The sequence below is a fragment of the Hevea brasiliensis genome, chromosome 3 (genome assembly GCF_030052815.1).
Source record: "Hevea brasiliensis isolate MT/VB/25A 57/8 chromosome 3, ASM3005281v1, whole genome shotgun sequence".
In the NCBI taxonomy this organism is placed as follows: domain Eukaryota; kingdom Viridiplantae; phylum Streptophyta; class Magnoliopsida; order Malpighiales; family Euphorbiaceae; genus Hevea; species Hevea brasiliensis.
The window spans coordinates 97,611,544-97,630,448 of record NC_079495.1 but is presented as its reverse complement, the minus strand read 5'-3'; positions in this window follow the sequence as shown (position 1 = coordinate 97,630,448).

Here is an 18,905-nt window from a genome sequence, read left to right as displayed (position 1 = left end):
TGCCCTTCAAATATTTAAGAAAAAAAAATCTTAATATGTATAGTAAATTTTATTTTTTTCATTAACTGGTTTCTTTAAATGCTTTATTGGTTCATTGTGTGTGTGTATATATATATATATATATATATATATATATATATGCAAAAGTGGCATAGGTGTACCCATTTCTAAGATAACATCTAAATTGTTGGCATTTATTGATGATAATTTTAAAAGAATTAAAATGAGGAGCTCGCCAACAAATCAAGTTTACAACCTTAGACGCTGCCAAGTTAGAATCATTAGACATCTGGGAATAGGCTCTATTAAACTCTAAAGCTTACAGTGGTACAATCCACACTAAATAACACCTTATTCCTTCTATTCCACAACAATTAGCAAGCTACACAACAATTAGCAAGCTACACCAAAAATAGATGACTAAGTGATGTAGGACTATCTAATGCCACTTCTATAGATGTCACCTTAATAAGGTTCTCTCACAACCAATTAACGGTGGAAGTCTGCCAACAAACAAACCGATCCCAAGCACCCGGAGGTGATAGGAGCTTCCATACCTGATTAGCAAAGCAATTATCAAAGAGAGCATGTAAACTGGACTTTTCATTGCCCATTTAAAGATTACAGTGTGCTAAGTTACAAAGGTGGCACCGAAATCTCTCTCCATTTGTGAGAAGCCGATCATGCATTGCCAGCCAAAGAAAGGCACGAAGTCGTTGAGGTTCTTGAGATAAGAGACCACCCTAAGGGAGAATGGTCACCATTGTTACCAACAATGTGATTATATGCTAACTTAATTGAGAAAGAGCTAGAGCAAGAGAATTTCTAGAGGGGGAAAAAAAGGCTCGTCGACAAGGGGAGGGTCGTAATACCTCAGAAATTTTTAATATAATTTTTGACATTTAATTTTTTTTAAAAGGGTTAACTATCATCTTATTATATATTTTAGGGAGCTTTTAAGATTTTAAATATTTTATATAATAATTTATTATTATAATTATGTTGTTATCATTTCTATTATAATAATGTTTTTAAATAATTAAGTTATGGATTGTGAAAGAGAATTTGAAATAGTTTTGGGCATAATTGAAGAGCCCCAAAATGTATAGGGGTTAAAATGTAATTTATACCTAAAAAAAAAAGAGAATTATAATTTCAGCCAATTAGAACATGTTTGGGACATATTTTCTTCCTCCTTAATCCTCTGTCTCTCTAACCCTTCCAGGAGAAGTTATAGAGAGCAGACCTACATCTAGAGCTCGGGAAGACAAGTAAGACGGAACTAGTATGTATTTGCTAAGGCATAGAACAACAGACATATATCTATTTATGTATTTGATGTATAAATATTGTGCTTTGCCAATAGTACTTGTATGATTGTTGGTACTATGATGTTAAAATGTTTCCATAGTTTATGTTTTTCATGGTACTTTATGGCCTATGTGGCCCTATGTGATGTCAAGGATGTATGATGACTAGGCTTACTACTGGGTTTTAGGAGTCTTATGCAATCTAAAGTCCCAACTCTTTGGGACATTATAAGGGCAGCAAAACTACGACAATGGCGAGAAGCACCGAGGAAGAGATGAAGCAATTTTTCCCATTTCCAATAATCAACACCATCAACATGAGCTGCCATGCTAAAAAAAAAAAAAAAATAGCCGCCATCAAATCCTTCAAGAGATAAGCAAGATCATCTGGGTAGCTACCTCACGAAGAACCAATTCCTCTATCACTCAAGGATCTAACCAGAATTTAACATTAGTGCCATCACCAATAGACTAACTCATTCCACTCCTAATCTATTTCCAAACATCATGAATTCCTGGCCAAAAAGGAGAGTTGCTATTTCTAGTTAGCTCAAGAGGAATAAGCTTGCTCTCCAGTTTGTACTTAGATTGAAGAACCTTAGCCAATAAAGCTGGAGAATTTGAAGTTAAACCCCAGCCAATCTTCATGATAAAAGCTTGGTTTAGAGAAACTAGGTCTAGGAATCCACGCCTCCCTTTTAATCTTAGCTAGGTATCGAGGTAGTATGCCACGAAACAGGCCATCCTCAATTTTGCTTCTATGTGGATCCCCAAACAAAATGCCTACAAGCCTTTTCCACTTCACAATAAGTTCGAGCCAACAACTTAGGAGTCTGCATGGCAAATTGAGGCATTAAGATGAAAGATTAAGCCAAAATAACCCAACTTGCCATTAGGGCTGATTAGTACTCTAACTCGATAATATTTTCTGAACATTCTCGAGAATGTAAGAATAATTGCCTTTTTGAACCCTAGGGTAATGTGGGAGAGGCCCTATGTGTCAGGGGGTTAGAAAGTTTAAGTAGTAATATGTAAATTTCAGGGACTAAAGGGGATATTTTGTAATTATTTTCTATTTATGTAATTTTGGGGTGTGATGGCTCAAGCATATTGATGTCTCCTCCTGTCACACCTCATTGTGTTCCTAATGCTCTTTAGGGGGGAGTGACTAGTCCGCAAGTGCTGGGCCCGACAGTCACCGATTGGTGAGTCCCTATTCCTTCACTGCTTATAGGTTTCCCCCCTGCCTACAAGTGAATGTGAGGAATCCCTATTTCATTGTATTGATTATGATATTCGAATGAAATAAGTAGCCCGTTCTTGATATATCGGTGCCCCGTTGTTCTTGATGCTTGAGATGCTTGTGTATATATATTATTGCCCCGTCGCTTGATGTGTCTGTTGTGCCTGTGATGCTTGCTTATATGAGACTTGTGGGAGAATTTCCCTTAATTGGCTTGCTAAAGCCCTATTCTAATGAAATACCCTTTTGATGTGCAGACTATTGTGAGAATCTCCTGGCTGACTTGTCTTGAAAGAGTTCAAGCCAAGTGCCACATGGTCCCAAGTGACTGCTAAAACCTGGGCCTGTGACAGTTGGTATCAGAGCAATTGATCCTTGAAAGGCTTTGAAAGCATGACAAAATCAACCGTACGCATTGAGGCCCTGGAGAAAAGGGTCGAAGAAATTCTTGCCTAGGTTAATGAAAAGCCCACTTGTGAGGAGCTGACAAGAGAGCTTGAGTCAGTCTACCTCATTGTTGAACAAGAGATAAGCGCATTGAGGCGCTAGAAGAGAAAACTGAGTATCTTTTGGCTATGGTAGTCAAACTATCTGAGGGTGAGGGTGAGCCAATAGAGCTTGAGGCCACCCAAAATCCTATGCATAAAAGAAATACCCGATTGGGAAACCTTGAGAGCATAATGATAAATCTTGAGGCAGTGGCCTCCAATATGGAAGAGCTTGCTGAAAGCTTAAAATCTATTACCATTTCTCACAATTCTCTTGTAGGAGCTGTGGATGATATAAAAGAGGATGTCAGGGAGACCGTGAAGATAATCCAAGGTGAATTACATGAACTAGAAGGGAAGATAAACTTACTAATAAGAGCTACCAGTAACCCTATCATAGGGTCTTACGAGGTAGGCAATATCAAAATCCCTGAGCTGAAGGCTTTTGGGGGTGCTCGCGATGCGAAAGAGGCAGGTTGAAAATGGTGCCCATGTACTTAACTGAGGATGCCAAATTGTGGTGGCATACGAAAGTGGAAGAAACTATATCAGGGTAGTGCTCAATTGCTAGTTAGGATGACTTTAAAAGGGAATTAAAAGCACAATTTTACCCGGAGAATGTTGCCTATAATGCATGGTGCAAACTAAATGATTTACAGCAAACAGGTTCCATTCGGGAATATGTAAGAGAATTCTCGACATTAATGCTAAATATTAAGGATATGACAGGAACAGATAGGCTATTCAACTTTTTAAAAGGTTTGAAACCTTGGGCAAGGAACGAGTTAATGAGACAGAATTTGAAAGAGCTGAAGAAAGCCTTGGCCATAGTAGAAAGTCTAGATGATTATTCTACTAATACTTCCAAAAGGAAGTTTGATTCCTCACCAAGCCTGTACAATCGCCCTAAATGGGGCAAGACTTCAAGTGGGGGAGTGAACAAGGATTACTCCCCATTTGAAGGGACAAAAAGTAAGAGTTGGGGCTTTAAGACTAGACCAGATAGGCCAACCAATTTAGGGAAAGAGCCAAATGATGGAGGATCATGGAACGATCAATCCCCGAGAATAAACAGCATGATAATGACTGAGCCCAAACAATCGAAATGCTATCTTTGTGATAGACCACATCGTTTCACTGATTGCCCACATAAGGGTGCATTAAATGTCTTGCGAGCAATTCGAGAAGAAGAGAAAGGCCTCAAAGGAAAGGAACAAAGGGAGGATGATAGTACTCCATCAATGGTAGGTGCCATACGCTTTCTTGGAGCTCTAAAGAAGCGAAAACATAAACCATCCACTGAGAAGGGATTGATCTATGTTGATTTATGGATCAATGGAAAAGCAGCAAGAGCTTTGGTGGACACAGGAGCCACTCATAATTTCATAGTTGATATGGCAGCATTACAGTTTCAGCTAAACTTGCAAGAAGATACAGGGAAGATCAAAGCAGTTAACTCTAAGGCAACAAACATTGTGGGAGTGGCTCGCAGAGTATCTTATCAAATGGGGTCTTAGAATGGTGAGATTGATTTTACAGTAATCCCTCTCGATGATTTTGATGTGGTGATTGGGATGGAATTTCTGAAGAAAGCATGGGCCATCCCCATTCCAATAGCAAACTGTCTCCGATTGATGGGGGATAAACCTTACATCGTCCCCACAAGCTTTAATCCCATTTGTGAAAAGAAATTGATAGCCTCTCTTTAGCTCACAAGGAGTGTCAAAAATACGGAACCAACACTTACAAGAGACAAACATGAAATCATTGTTGTGACCTGGTATGATAACTATAAACTTCTTGTTATGCCTTTTAAACTAATAAATACTTTGGCTACTTGTTGCACTATAGCAAACTAGGTGTTCCAGAAGACGCAAGTCAACTTCCTAAGCTATGAATCCCAATAGAGTAGAGATCACACTACATCCTACTTTCTAAAGGAGTGGGATCAAAATGGAGAGAAGGCAAGGGTCCAATTAGAATAAGCATCAAATCAGATGAAGGATTGGGCAAATGTGTAACACCCTAGGCAAATCCCACATCGACAAAACAGGGGAGAGATGCTGGGTTCATAAGATGGAGGTTCCTAACCCCTATTGACGCGTTTTAAAACCGTGAGGGCTTCGGCCTAGAGCGGACAATATCACTAGTGGGCCGGGCCGTTACATTTGTGGTATCAGAGCCACTCCGCGTGCAACCTTGAACGATGGTGGGGCAAACCTCAGCGAGGACGCTGAGTCCCATAAGGGGGGTGCATTGTAACACCCTAGGCAAATCCCACATCGACAAAACACGGGAGAGATGCTGGGTTCATAAGATGGAGGTTCCTAACCCCTATTGACGCGTTTTAAAACCGTGAGGGCTTCGGCCTAGAGCGGACAATATCACTAGTGGGCCGGGCTGTTACAAAATGAAAATCAACAACCACAATAATCGCAAGCTGAAGATTAAATGATGATGATACGACTACCAGACCAACTACACCTCCTTCGCTATCAAAATAAGAGACTAATTCACAAGGATAAGAAGCCAATGTCACTGATTATTGGGGTCGACCAGCTAACTTGCAGAGCAGAGTTATCAAAATGGATGAAGATTCAATCACTTTGCCATGCTACTAGTAAAAAGCAACACCATGCAGAAGAGATAGATCCTAGCCATGATAAATCCACCAGAGCTGTAGAAGAAATCCAACCAGAGCAAGCTATCAAAACCACCCAGTGTCAGGCATACAAGGAGTACCTCATCAAATTAGAAATAGACATCCAACCACAAAGGCAGCACAGTGGAGAGTTCTTGCAAGTGCAATTCTGGTTGTAAATACGCACTCTTTTTCCTTCACCAGGGTTTTTTCCCACTGGGTTTTACTTGGTCAAGGTTTTTTAATGAGGTAGTATCCCATCGTGTATCTTACAACCACATGCACAGAAGATTGAAGAGTTGCCATAAGCTTAGTCGACGAGGACGTCGACCGTTCAAGTGGGGGAGAATGTCAGTGTGTTAGAAAGTTTAAGTAGTAATATGTAAATTTCAGGGACTAAAGGGGATATTTTGTAATTATTTTCTATTTATGTAATTTTGGGGTGTGATGGCTCAAGCATATTGATGTCTTCTCCTGTCACACCTCATTGTATTCCTAATGCTCTTTAGGGGGAAGTGACTAGTCAGCAAGTGTTGGGCCCGACAGTCACCGGTTGGTGAGTCCCTATGTCACACCCTACTACTCGTAAGATGTAACATGTTCCCGTAGTACACCTAATGAATTACCGTACTTCACCTACTGGTAACCCATTAAATATACTACAAGGGATTTTAAAACAATTTTCGTTCATTTTGGAATTGGTGGGTAAAATTTTTTTTTCAAATTTTAAAAACCTTTATTTAAAGTCTAAACATAAATCAAATTTTTGGATATTTAAAATCTCCGTAATTTTTACAAAAATTTTGGCAGAGTGCCGTTTGTATTTTGAGAAAACAGTTCTTCAAAACCTGAAAATAAAAACACTCCCAATAAATTTCTCAATTCACAACTCTATTTGCAACCACCAAACTTCAAATCAACAACAATGGCAACACTTCAACTCAAAATCCAAATTTCAAATCAAGAATTAATATCTCAAAACATTTTATAACTCATACATATTATATTTTAAATCATTAATTTACAATCATAAGTTAATTTACAGATGCAAAATCTCAAAAATAATGTTATTACAATTTTATCTATACAACTGCTCAAATTACAGAGATACATACGCATACCATCATATTTACATCAAACTAAACTACCAGGGTATAGAAAAATACCCGTACAAAAATTTTTCAATTGTGCTCCTCTCTAACTATAGCAGCTCGCTCTGCTGCTATGTCCTTTTCTCTATCTGCGACAGCAAGTTAAAGCTATCGCTGAGCATATAAATATTCAGTGGTGCACAATAAAGCATAAAATGCAAAATATAAAACATTTATAGACAAATCGTCATTCAAAAATCTCATAATCGTATTTCACAATTTTTTTTTAAATTACATTTATAACAAATCATAATTTTCAAAGCTTAATACAACACAACTTGATCAAACAATTTAATAAACATAGTGTTGCCAAAAAATAACACAACATAGGCCATGACACAAAATTTTAGAACATGTCGTGTGTACATCACGACATGACATACTCACCCCACTAATCGAAATCAATGAGGGAGGTGGCTAGCTAGCTAATGGGTACTCATCCAAACTCGCCTCAGACTGGAAAGCCAGAGAGGGAGAAAAGTGATCAAATATCAAACTCACCCCACAAGTGGAGGAGGAACATATTAGTATTGCCATGCCAAGTGTGAATTAAAAATAATTTAAATCAAGTTATTCAAATATTTTATACAATTCACAAATCATATTTCACTCTAAACTTTTCATTTACAAAGTAGGCAACACACTATTTTCAAATAAGATTTTCAAAGTCATAACTAAATTCAAAATCATATTGTTCAAATATTTCATACAAATCAATAAATAATTTTCATTACAAATTTTCATTGTAAAATAGGCAACACAACATTCTCGAAATTCATAATGAACAAAAAAAAAAAAACATTCACAATATATAACAAATCAATTTCCATTATGAAAACTATAATTTAAAAATTTTTGTGCACAAACCTGACGTGAGTCGCATCTAGGCCTTGACTCAGTCCCTTATACCTTTCAGGTCTTTTTCAACTGAAACACAAAATTTATAGTGTTTCAGTATCTTATTTCACAATAAATCCAATAATTAATTCATAAATACTTAATTCTAGCCCAAATATACTTAAACTAACATACTTAGAAATTTTCATTTTGGAGTTACTGTTCATGGTACTATTCAAGTCAATTTGTTGACTTTCTAAGGTTTAATAGGTATGGGAATTCCAATTTCATCCACATATCACATTTTGATCACTAAATTTTTTGGTTTTGGTTGTTTATTCAAATTCTAAGTCTTTTAGGCAAATTTGATAATTTTCAGTTTTGGTGTCTAAGGTTACACTATTCCATTGGTCATTTTACTGTTGGAATTTGGCAAAACTTTCTTCATAGAAAATGTTCTCTATTGTTTTAAGTTTATTATTCTTTTTGAATCACTCCAATTAGAGTTTTGTAGCTTAAGTTATAGCCATTTGAACCATGGCTGCCTGATTGGACTCAACCCAATTTTCTAGGCAAATTTTAGTTCTGGCAGTTTTAGGTCACCAACTTGGGGTGGCCAAATGACTTGGTTAATGGCATAATTTTGGTTTGTGTTCTTCATGAAAGTTTTAGGTCTCTATCTCATCTGTCCACTGGTAAAATTTCAGGTCATTTAGACCTGTCTAGCTCCAGTTATGGCCAAATGAACAAACACTGTTCATTTGGTCAGTTTATACAGGGCAGACTGAGATTTTTCAAGTTTGGTCAATTTGTTCACTAGGTTTTGGTCACTTTTTGGGCATGCTTCCAAAATGAAAATTGTGTCATTTAGTGTCTATTTTCATTCTCAATTGGTTTCATACCAATTGGACTTGTAAATTTTCAGTTTTGGTCCCTCAAATGGACCTTGGTCATGCTGCCAGCAGCATGACCACATTGAGTCCGAATTTAGTCTCAACTTCAACACTTTCAACACATTTCATTTGGTCTCAAATGATCATTTCTCACTTCAAACCAGGTCAAACACATCATTTTATCATTTCTCACATTTTTACCTCTAAACCCTATGTCCAAAACCCTAACTACACTAGTAATTACATTTAATCACATCCAAGTATCTCAATATCACCTCTACATTCATATAAGCTTGCCTACACTTATAATCCAATCAAATTCATGCACTACCATAGCAAACCCTAGCTGATCAAAATCCATGTTTAGTCCTCCAACAATTAATTTCATTTCATTTTAAGTTTATTTCTAAGTTAATTAAGCTATAAACACAATTAATTCAACTAGAAAATCAAATTTAATTTACTAACCTTAGTGCAGAATTTTCTTTCTCTTCAAACCTCTTCCTTTCTTCTTTCTTTATTCTTCAATCACCTCTTCTAGTTGCCAAAACAAGCTTTAACCATGGTAGAGTAATTTTCTATGGTGAGATTTTTTATTTTTCAAGCTCAAAGATGAGCTTTCATGGTGGTTTTGTGAGGGAGAGGATGAGAGAGGGAGTGAGGCGGCACTTAGGGAAGAAGAAGGAATTTTAGTTTTTTTTTTCCTTTCTTTTCTTTTCTTTTTTTATGTCTTTAGGAAGACCAAAATTCAATTCAATTTAATTTATTAATTATAATCTTTATGGCATCATGCATGATGTCATGCATAATGTCATCTCCCTACACCTTTTTCATTTTCTCTTTTTTTTTATTTATTTTTCTATTAGTTCTTTAATTTAATTCTCGATTCCAAAATTTTCTTTTCTCTGATTTTATTTGACAGTTAGGTCAGGAGTCAGCTCTCGGGGTCAATTGACCAAATTGCCCCTCGCCGGTTCAACCCGGTTTGCAAATAATTCAATATTTCTTCTGGCTCCCTGACCTAATTATTTGACTGGCTTAGCAGTTCTTTTTCGTGATTTTCTCTTTTTCACTGTGCTCGTAATGGCCCTAAGGACCGCAGCGTCACATTTTACGATTTGAAATTTGAGTTTAAATCGACTTCGCAGTCATTCCTGAGAAGGTCACCCATCGTTGTGACTCTCGGCTTGTTTAACTTCTTATGTTCTATTTTTCTTATTTATACTTAACTAATTGACAATTACTAATTATTTGTGTTTATGGCTTATCTAGTTGTCTTAAGTGTGGTTCTAATCCCCTTAATTGTCCGGACTGACTCCGGTCACCGAAACAGTGAAATGTACGAGGCTATGCAAATAAGGGTGTTACAATTCTCCCCCCTTAAAATAATTTCGTGCTCAAAATTTTACTTGGTATTAGTCTCTGAACAGTTATGGATGCTGTCTCTTCATATCCTATTCACGCTCCTAAGTAGCTTCCTGGCCTGAATGATGGTTCCTTAGTACTTTAACCAATATTATTTACTCATCGATTGCTTACCTCATGTGCCAAGTTTCTTATGAGCTTCTGTCATAAGTTATATTCAAATTCATTTCAATTTTAGAGGTAAGCAAATCTGTGTGCTAGTGGATCCACTTTTCTAGGACCTCTTGTTATCCTATGGGTGAGAACTTAGTTTTACTCTTTTCTTATCAAATCTCTTGATCATTAGATGTAACCTTTAGTTTAGTTTAGAATATTTTAGTCTTTTCTTGCCATTGTTTTAGCAATTATTTTCTTTTGTAGTCTTTTCTTTCTTGGCCATAGGTCCATAACCATTATATTACCATCTTCATTTATGACCAAGGCCTATGTGCCATTTTGCACTATCTTGTTTACTTTGGTTTAACTTATTTCTTTCTTGATAAAATAATTCGAAATATCGTTACGCATCTTAAGTAAATTGCTTGCCTTGGTGGCAATTCCTCATCTAGTATTTCTCTCATTTCTTACTGTTCTATTTATTTTTATCTATCGATATTCTATAGCTTATTTTGCATTGATGTGTAGTCATTATTTTCTTTTGTACTGAACTATAACATTTCAATATTCTAACTTTAGAGTTTTAAATCCCAGGTTAGGATTTTCAAACTCCTTTCCAATAAGAAAACTTTATCTTATCATAACTGTACCAAAACAGATGCCGTTTGTAACTATTCCTATTCTTGTGTACTATTGGGTAGTACGTAGCTCTACACAATAAATCCCAAGTCAGTACTGTAATTTGTAGCTTACAGCACAAACATCAAGAATATTTCATAGTTACTACGATACATCCCAATAGAACAAACTTCCCTATATCTTATTTCTTTTAAATTCACTAATATCTTGAACTTATTTTGATTATGGTATCCACTGACATCTATCAGCAGTAATACCCTTACCCGCATCTAAGGTAGCTATATTACTATAACTTACTTTTAGGTTCTCTTTCCTTACATATAATTAGGCTTACTAATTAACTTTACAAATTCTTGTGTGCTAGCAAATACTTTTCACTAACAAACTCTTCCAAAATTAATTTTAAAAAGACTAGTCACTAACATATCAAAATTGTTTTTTTTTTCTTTTTTTCTCACATTTACATATCTTAGTTAAGAATCGAGAAAATACCAGCAACCATACCAGAAGTCTCATCTCGACCCTCTGTCGCATAGTGTATACTCTCACTGGAGCATCACCTTGTCCTGGTTGATTCACAGTATTCTGACTTTCAGTTGTACTACTCCTACCTCTGCCTCTGCCTCTACCAATTGTTGGTAAACTCTTCGGGGTAGAAACTTGGGCTGATCCTTCTGCCGTAGTAAATGATCCATAACGGCATGGACTTATGCAATCCTTAGCAAAATAACCAGTCCCTCCACAATTGAAACATGCTCCTATAGCTCTATAACATACTCCACTATGTGGTTTACCACAAGTCTCACAAAGTCGATCCGACAGCATATTTCTGCGTCTCTGTTGAGTTTGCTGATCGGATTGGGATGATTTCTGTCCAGAAGATCTACCACTACCTGATTCGCGCGAGTTATATCCTCCAAAATGTTTTCTTTTCCTAGAGCCACTCTCAGTAGCTTGACCAGTAACCTTTTCAGTTTTCTTTTTCTCTTGTATACTCTTTTTCACTGACCATTCTGATTCTATCCTTTCCAGTTCCAGGGCTTGTGAAATCAATTCAGAAAAATTATGGTATCGGAACCCTACCACTTGCATTCTCAAGCTAGGCCTCAACCCAGCCTCAAACCTTTTACACCGGTCTCTGGGGTTGGAGACTAAGCTTCCAGCATAATGGCTTAGCCTTGAAAAGTCCCGCTCATACTCTGCTACAGTTCTATCCCCTTGCTTCAACCTTAAAAACTCTTGCAGCTTCATGTCTACATAAGTATCAGGGACTCATTTTTGCCGAAATTCCCTTAAAAAGTCTGCCCATGTGAGGATTGGTGGCTCTACCAAACTGTAGGGGGATGGTTTTCCACCACTCATATGCATCCCTTTGTAGAAGTGATACTGAATATTCGAACTTCAACTCTTCAGCACACTGTAGTTTTCTGAAAATCCGTTCCATCCTCTCTAACCACTATTCTGCTTCCAGTGGATCCACTGTTCTTTTGAATTCTGTAGCCCCAAATTTCATTAATTTCTCATATTGTCAAGCCTGAGGCTGTGGTTGTGCTACAGGTGCTTGTGTCTGTGCTTCAGGTGGCACATTTCCCGCCATTTGTTGAAAGAACGCAGCCATCTGCTGTGCAAACTAAGCAAGAAATTGCAGTGCTTGAGGAGGAGCTGGAGTGGCTGACCCACTCACATTCTGGAGTGCTGGGGCTTCTCCTCGGGCCTCAGCCTCAATAGATTGCTCTACGGAATGATCTCCCTCTTCCATTCCGTTTTCCAGAAATTTTCTACTCTCTGATAACAAACACAAGGAGGTTGACCTCCGTTAGTATATATTCATGATGTAAATATGTCATATATATCAAACATTTGAGCAGTTGTATTTACCGATAAAATATTTCAAATTCACAGTTCAAAATTTATTTTAAAACCAGGCTCTGATACCACTGAACATGTCACACCCTACTCCTCATAAGATGTAACATGTTCCCGTAGTACACCTAATGAATTACCGTACTTCTCCTACTGGTAACCCATTAAATATACTACAAGGGATTTTAAAATAATTTTCGTTCATTTTGGAATTGGTGGGTAAAATTTTTTTTCCAAATTTTAAAAACCTTTATTTAAAGTCCAAACATAAATCAAATTTTTGGATATTTAAAATCTCCGCAATTTTTACAAAAATTTCGGCAGAGTACCATTTGTATTTTGAGAAAACAGTTCTTCAAAACCTGAAAATAAAAACACTCCCAATAAATTTCTCAATTCACAACTCTATTTGCAACCATCAAACTTCATAACTCATGCATATTGCATTTTAAATCATTAATTTACAATCATAAGTTAATTTACAGATGCAAAATCTCAAAAATAAAATTATTACAATTTTATCTATATAACTGCTCAAATTACAGATATACATATGCATACTATCATATTTACATCAAACTAAACTACCAGGGTATAGACAAATACCCGTACAAAAATTCTTCAATTGTGCTCCTCTCTAATCAGAATTTCGCTCTGTTTGCTATATGTCCTTTTCTTTATCTGTGACAGCAAGTTAAAGCTATCGCTGAGTATATAAATACTCGGTGGTGCACAATAAAGCATAAAATGCAAAATATAAAACATTTATAAACAAATCGTTATTTAAAAATCTCATAATCGCATTTCATAATTTTTTTTAAATTACATTTATAACAAATCATAATTTTCAAAGCTTAATACAGCACAACTTGATCAAACAATTTAATAAACATAGTGTTGCCAAACAATAACACAACTTAGGCCATGACACAAAATTTCTGAACATATCGTGTTACATCACGACATGGCATACTCACCCCACTAATCGAAATCAATGAGGGAGGTGGCTAGCTAGCTAATGAGTACTCATCCAAACTCGCCCCTCAGACTGGAAAGCTAGAGAGAGAGGAAAGTGATCAAATATCAAACTCACCCTACAAGTGGAGGAGGAACATATTAGTATTGCCATGCCAAGTGTGAATTAAAAACAATTTAAATCAACTTATTCAAATATTTTATACAATTCACAAATCATATTTCACTCTAAACTTTTCATTTACAAAGTAGGAAACACACTATTTTTCAAATAAGATTTTCAAAGCCATAACTAAATTCAAAACCATATTGTTCAAATGTTTCATACAAATCAATAAATAATTTTCATTCCAAATTTCCATTGTAAAATAGGCAACACAACATTCTCGAAATTCATAATGAACAAAAAAATATATTCACAATGTATAACAAATAAATTTTCATTACGAAAACTATAATTTAAAAATTTTTGTGCACAAACCTGACGTGAGTCGCCTCTAGGCCTTAACTCAGTCTCTTATACCTTCCGGGTCTTTTTCAACTGAAACACAAAATTTATAGTGTTTCAGTATCTTATTTCACAATAAATCCAATAATTAATTCATAAATACTTAATTCTAGCCCAAATATGCTTAAACTAACATTCTTGAAAATTTTCATTTTGGAGTTACTATTCATGATACTATTCAAGTCAATTTGTTGACTTTCTAAGGTTTAATAGGTATGAGAATTCCAACTTCACCCACATACCACATTTTGGTCACTAAATTTTTTGGTTTTGGTTGTTTATTCAAATTCTAAGTCTTTTAGGCAAATTTGATAATTTTCAGTTTTGGTGTCTAAGGTTGCACTGTTCCATTGGTCATTTTACTGTTAGAATTTTGTAAAACTTTCTTCATAAAAAATGTTCCCTATTGTCTTAAGTTTATTCTCCTTTTTGAATCACTCCAATTGGAGTTTTATAGCTCAAGTTATAGCCATTTGAACCATGGCTGCCGGATTGGACTCAACCCAGTCTTCTAGGCAAATTTTAGTTTTGACAGTTTTTGATCACCAATTTGGGGTGGCCAAATGACTTGGTTAATAGCATAATTTTGGTTTGTATTCTTCATGAAAGTTTTAGGTTTATATCTCATCTGTCCACTGGTAAAATTTCAGGTCATTTAGACCTGCTTAGCTCCAGTTATGGCCAAATGAACAAACACTGTTCATTTGGTCAGTTTGTACAGGGCAGACTGAGATTTTCCAAGTTTGGTCAATTTGTTCACTAGGTTTTGGTCACTTTTTGGGCATGCTTCCTAAATGAAAATTGTGTCATTTAGTGTCTATTTTCATTCCCAATTGGTTTCATACCAATTGGAATTGTAAATTTTCAGTTTTGGTCTCTCAAATGGACCTTGGTCATGCTACCAGCAGCATGACCACATTGAGTCCGAATTTAGTCTCAACTCCAACACTTCCAACACATTTTATTTGGTCTCAAATGACCATTTCTCACTTCAAACCAGGTCAAACACATCATTTTATCATTTCTCACATTTTTGCCTCTAAACCCTAGGTCCAAAACCCTAACTACACTAGTAATTACATTTAACCACATCCAAGTATCTCAATATCACCTCTACATTCATATAAGCTTGCCTACACTTATAATCCAATCAAATTCATGCACTACCATAGCAAACCCTAGCTGATCAAAATCCATGTTTAGTCGTCCAACAATTAATTTCATTTCATTTTAAGTTTATTTTTAAGTTAATTAAGCTATAAACACAATTAATTCAACTAGAAAATCAAATTTAGTTTACTAACCTTAGTGCAGAATTTTCTTTCTCTTCAAACCTCTTCCTTTCTTCTTTCTTTATTCTTCAATCACCTCTTCTAGTTGCCAAAACAAGCTTTAACCATGGTAGAGTAATTTTCTATGGTGAGATTTTTGATTTTTCAAGCTCAAAGATGAGCTTTCATGGTGGTTTTGTGAGGGAGAGGATGAGAGAGGGAGTGAGGCGGCACTTAGGGAAGAAGAAGGACTTTTAGTTTTTTTTTTTCTTTTCTTTTTTATGTCTTTAGGAAGACCAAAATTCAATTTAATTTAATTTATTAATTATAATCTTTATGGCATCATGCATGATGTCATGCATGATGTCATCTACCTACACCTTTTTCATTTTCTCTTTTTTTTTTTTTTCTATTAGTTCTTTAATTTAATTCTCGATTCCAAAATTTTCTTTTCTCCGATTTTATTTGACAGTTAGGTCAGGAGTCAACTCTCGGGATCAATTGACCAAATTGTCCCTTGCCGGTTCAACCCGGTTTGCAAATAATTCAATATTTCTTCTGGCTCTCTGACCTAATTATTTTACTGGCTTTGCAGTTCTTTTTTGTGATTTTCTCTTTTTCACTGTGTTCGTAATGGTCCTAAAGACCGCAACGTCACATTTTATGGTTCGAAATTTGAGTTTAAATCGACTTCGCAGTCGTTCCCGAGAAGGTCACCCATCGCTGACACTCTCGGCTTGTTTAACTTCTTATGTTCTATTTTTCTTATTTATACTTAACTAATTAACAATTACTAATTATTTGTGTTTATGGCTTATCTAGTTGTCTTAAGTGTGGTTCTAATCCCCTTAATTGTCCGGACCGACTCCGGTCACCGGAACAGTGAAATATACCAGGCTATGCAAATAGGGGTGTTACATCCTATTCCTTCACTGCTTATAGGTTTCCCCCCTGCCTACAAGTGAAAGTGAGGAATCCTTATTTCATTGTATTGATTATGATATTCGAATGAAATAAGTATCCTGTTCTTGATATATCGGTGCCCCGTTGTTCTTGATGCTTGTGTATATATATTATTGCCCCATCGCTTGATGTGTCTGTTGTGCCTGTGATGCTTGCTTATATGAGACTTGTGGGAGAATTTCCCTTAATTGGCTTGCTAAAGCCCTATTCTAATGAAATACCTTTTTGATGTGCAGACTATTGTGAGAATCTCCTGGCTGACTTGTCTTGAAAGAGTTCAAGCCAAGTGCCGCATGGTCCCAAGTGAGTGCTAAAACCTGGGCCCGTGACACTATGTACCCATACATTCCAAATCATCCATCTCCTACATGTGGGCGATGTTTACACCTTTTTTTATGCAAATATATAATTAGCAAAGGAAAAATTATTTAAATGTTATATGTCAAAGTTTAAGTAATTAGAGATATCATATGGAGCATCCAAATAATTTCAGCCTTATTATTGTTTGAACTTTTTTTACACAGATAACTTTTGAATAATTAATCATTCAAATTATTAAAAAAAAAAAATTTAATAGCATTAGGATTGTGAAGTCTCGGATATAAACTCTAATGAACGCTAAATTAAAAATGAATAAAACAAAATAAAATAAAATAAATAAATAATATTGTCTTAATATTCCTACATTGGAGCAAGCTAGCATATTAGAAAGTATTTGGTTCAACTTATGAAAATTAACTTATAAACGCCTACTACTTAAATGATAATTTAAGCTTATAAATATTTAAAATTTTAAATAATTATGTGTTTTAATTAAAATATTTATTAGTGATTGATCAATAACTAACATGTGTGGTAAAAAAAAAGTTTATAAATACATTTAGCACATTTTATTGTTAAAATTACTGAAAAAATATATTAAATAAGATATATAATAAAATTATAAAATTAAATAAGGATAACATAATAAAATATTTGGCTTGAAAAGTTGATATTTTTGAATGTTTTAGTTATAAGCCTAAAAAATTAATAAATAAATGGATAAATTTATTTTTAGAGTTTATAATTTATTAGCTAGTTTAACTAGCTTATAAATGAAGTTATAAGCCAAGATAAACACTTTTTTAAGTGTGAATGTTTACGTGACTTTTTAATATATATAAAAAATAGAAAAAGGGCCATGGCATCTCTCAAATGAGTTCAATTCCATTGATAATTTAAGATCTCATATCAACAATGTCTTTTTCACACATTTTTTATGAAAGGAATTTGATTGTAGATTTTTTAGCAAAAAAGGGTGTAGAGAGGAATAAGGATTTCAATGCTTAGCTCTAATTTTGATTTAATCTGTATTTTGGGTTTCAGCCAGCTGGTTTTTACGTTTATCTCTAGCCAACCTTCATAATGCTAGCTTCAAATACACTGCGCATCGCGTTACCAACTTCTACTTTCTACTGCTTCTCACTCCACTCTTTTTTTCCTGCCGTTCTTGATAGTTTCAAGTTTGTAGAATTCTGTTTATTTTGAAATTTAAACTTTTTAGTTTTTTATTTTGCTCTTTCTAGTTTGTTTTACTAATTTCTGTTTGTTTGTTTTTAGAACTTTTTACTTAGGTTGTATTCCTCTTCGATCGATTTTTTCATCACCTTATTGTTATCTCGTTTGCTAAGAGATTTCAATTTGATGGTTTTTCCCTTCTAATTTAATATAAACAATATCTTATAAAAAAAGAAAAAGAAAAAAGGGGAATAGAATAAATTACTTGTGTTCCCAATCAAATCCGCTACAAGATGCAACACTTTTCTTATCAATTCACAATATCTCTGAATTACCACGTTAATTATCCACAAAGATTCCTGGAATTAAATTACAGTACTAAGCTTCAAGCACACTAATAAATATTCTACCTCTATTTTTTTCTCATTTCTCAAGCAGCATATATAACAATGATTGATTGAGGAGAAGCATTTATGATCAAACCCCGATAGAGGATCTAACATTCAAGATCGTTCAAAAATCATTGTCTTAAAAAAGCAAGCTTCCTATATCAACCAAAAAAAAAAAAAAGCAAGCTTCCGAATAAGCCTATCATTGGTTTCATTATTAGAATTTGGAACAAATATCAATATTAGCACCTTATCATCGGCTTTATGCTATGTGAACCACTATACTTCTCGTGAATCCCTCGTTAGGGAATAATCTTTTTTTTTTTTCTTTTTTTCTTTAAGAACCATTATAAATTCTCATAATCATGGATATAAGCATCAACCCTCTCTTCATCTCCTTACTGCAAACCTCCATACTTGTTTAATCTCTCTCTCTTTCTCTCTCGATCTCTCGAGCATGAAATGATATATTTTATCCTTTAAGGAGTTGATAATCAATATTGGGTCAGGATTGGGTAATCTGCATCCTGAGGTTTAGATTGACATGTATGATATTGGATAATCTAGTCCTTGGGATGCAGATTATCTCTTCCTCACTGGCAATGCAGGAAAGCAACTTGAGGTGGCTGTACTATGTATGAACAGCACCTGTTGTGTGCTAGCTTTGGCCATATATTGAGGTGATTTCCTACTCATGCTCTAAAAGCTCATTTAAT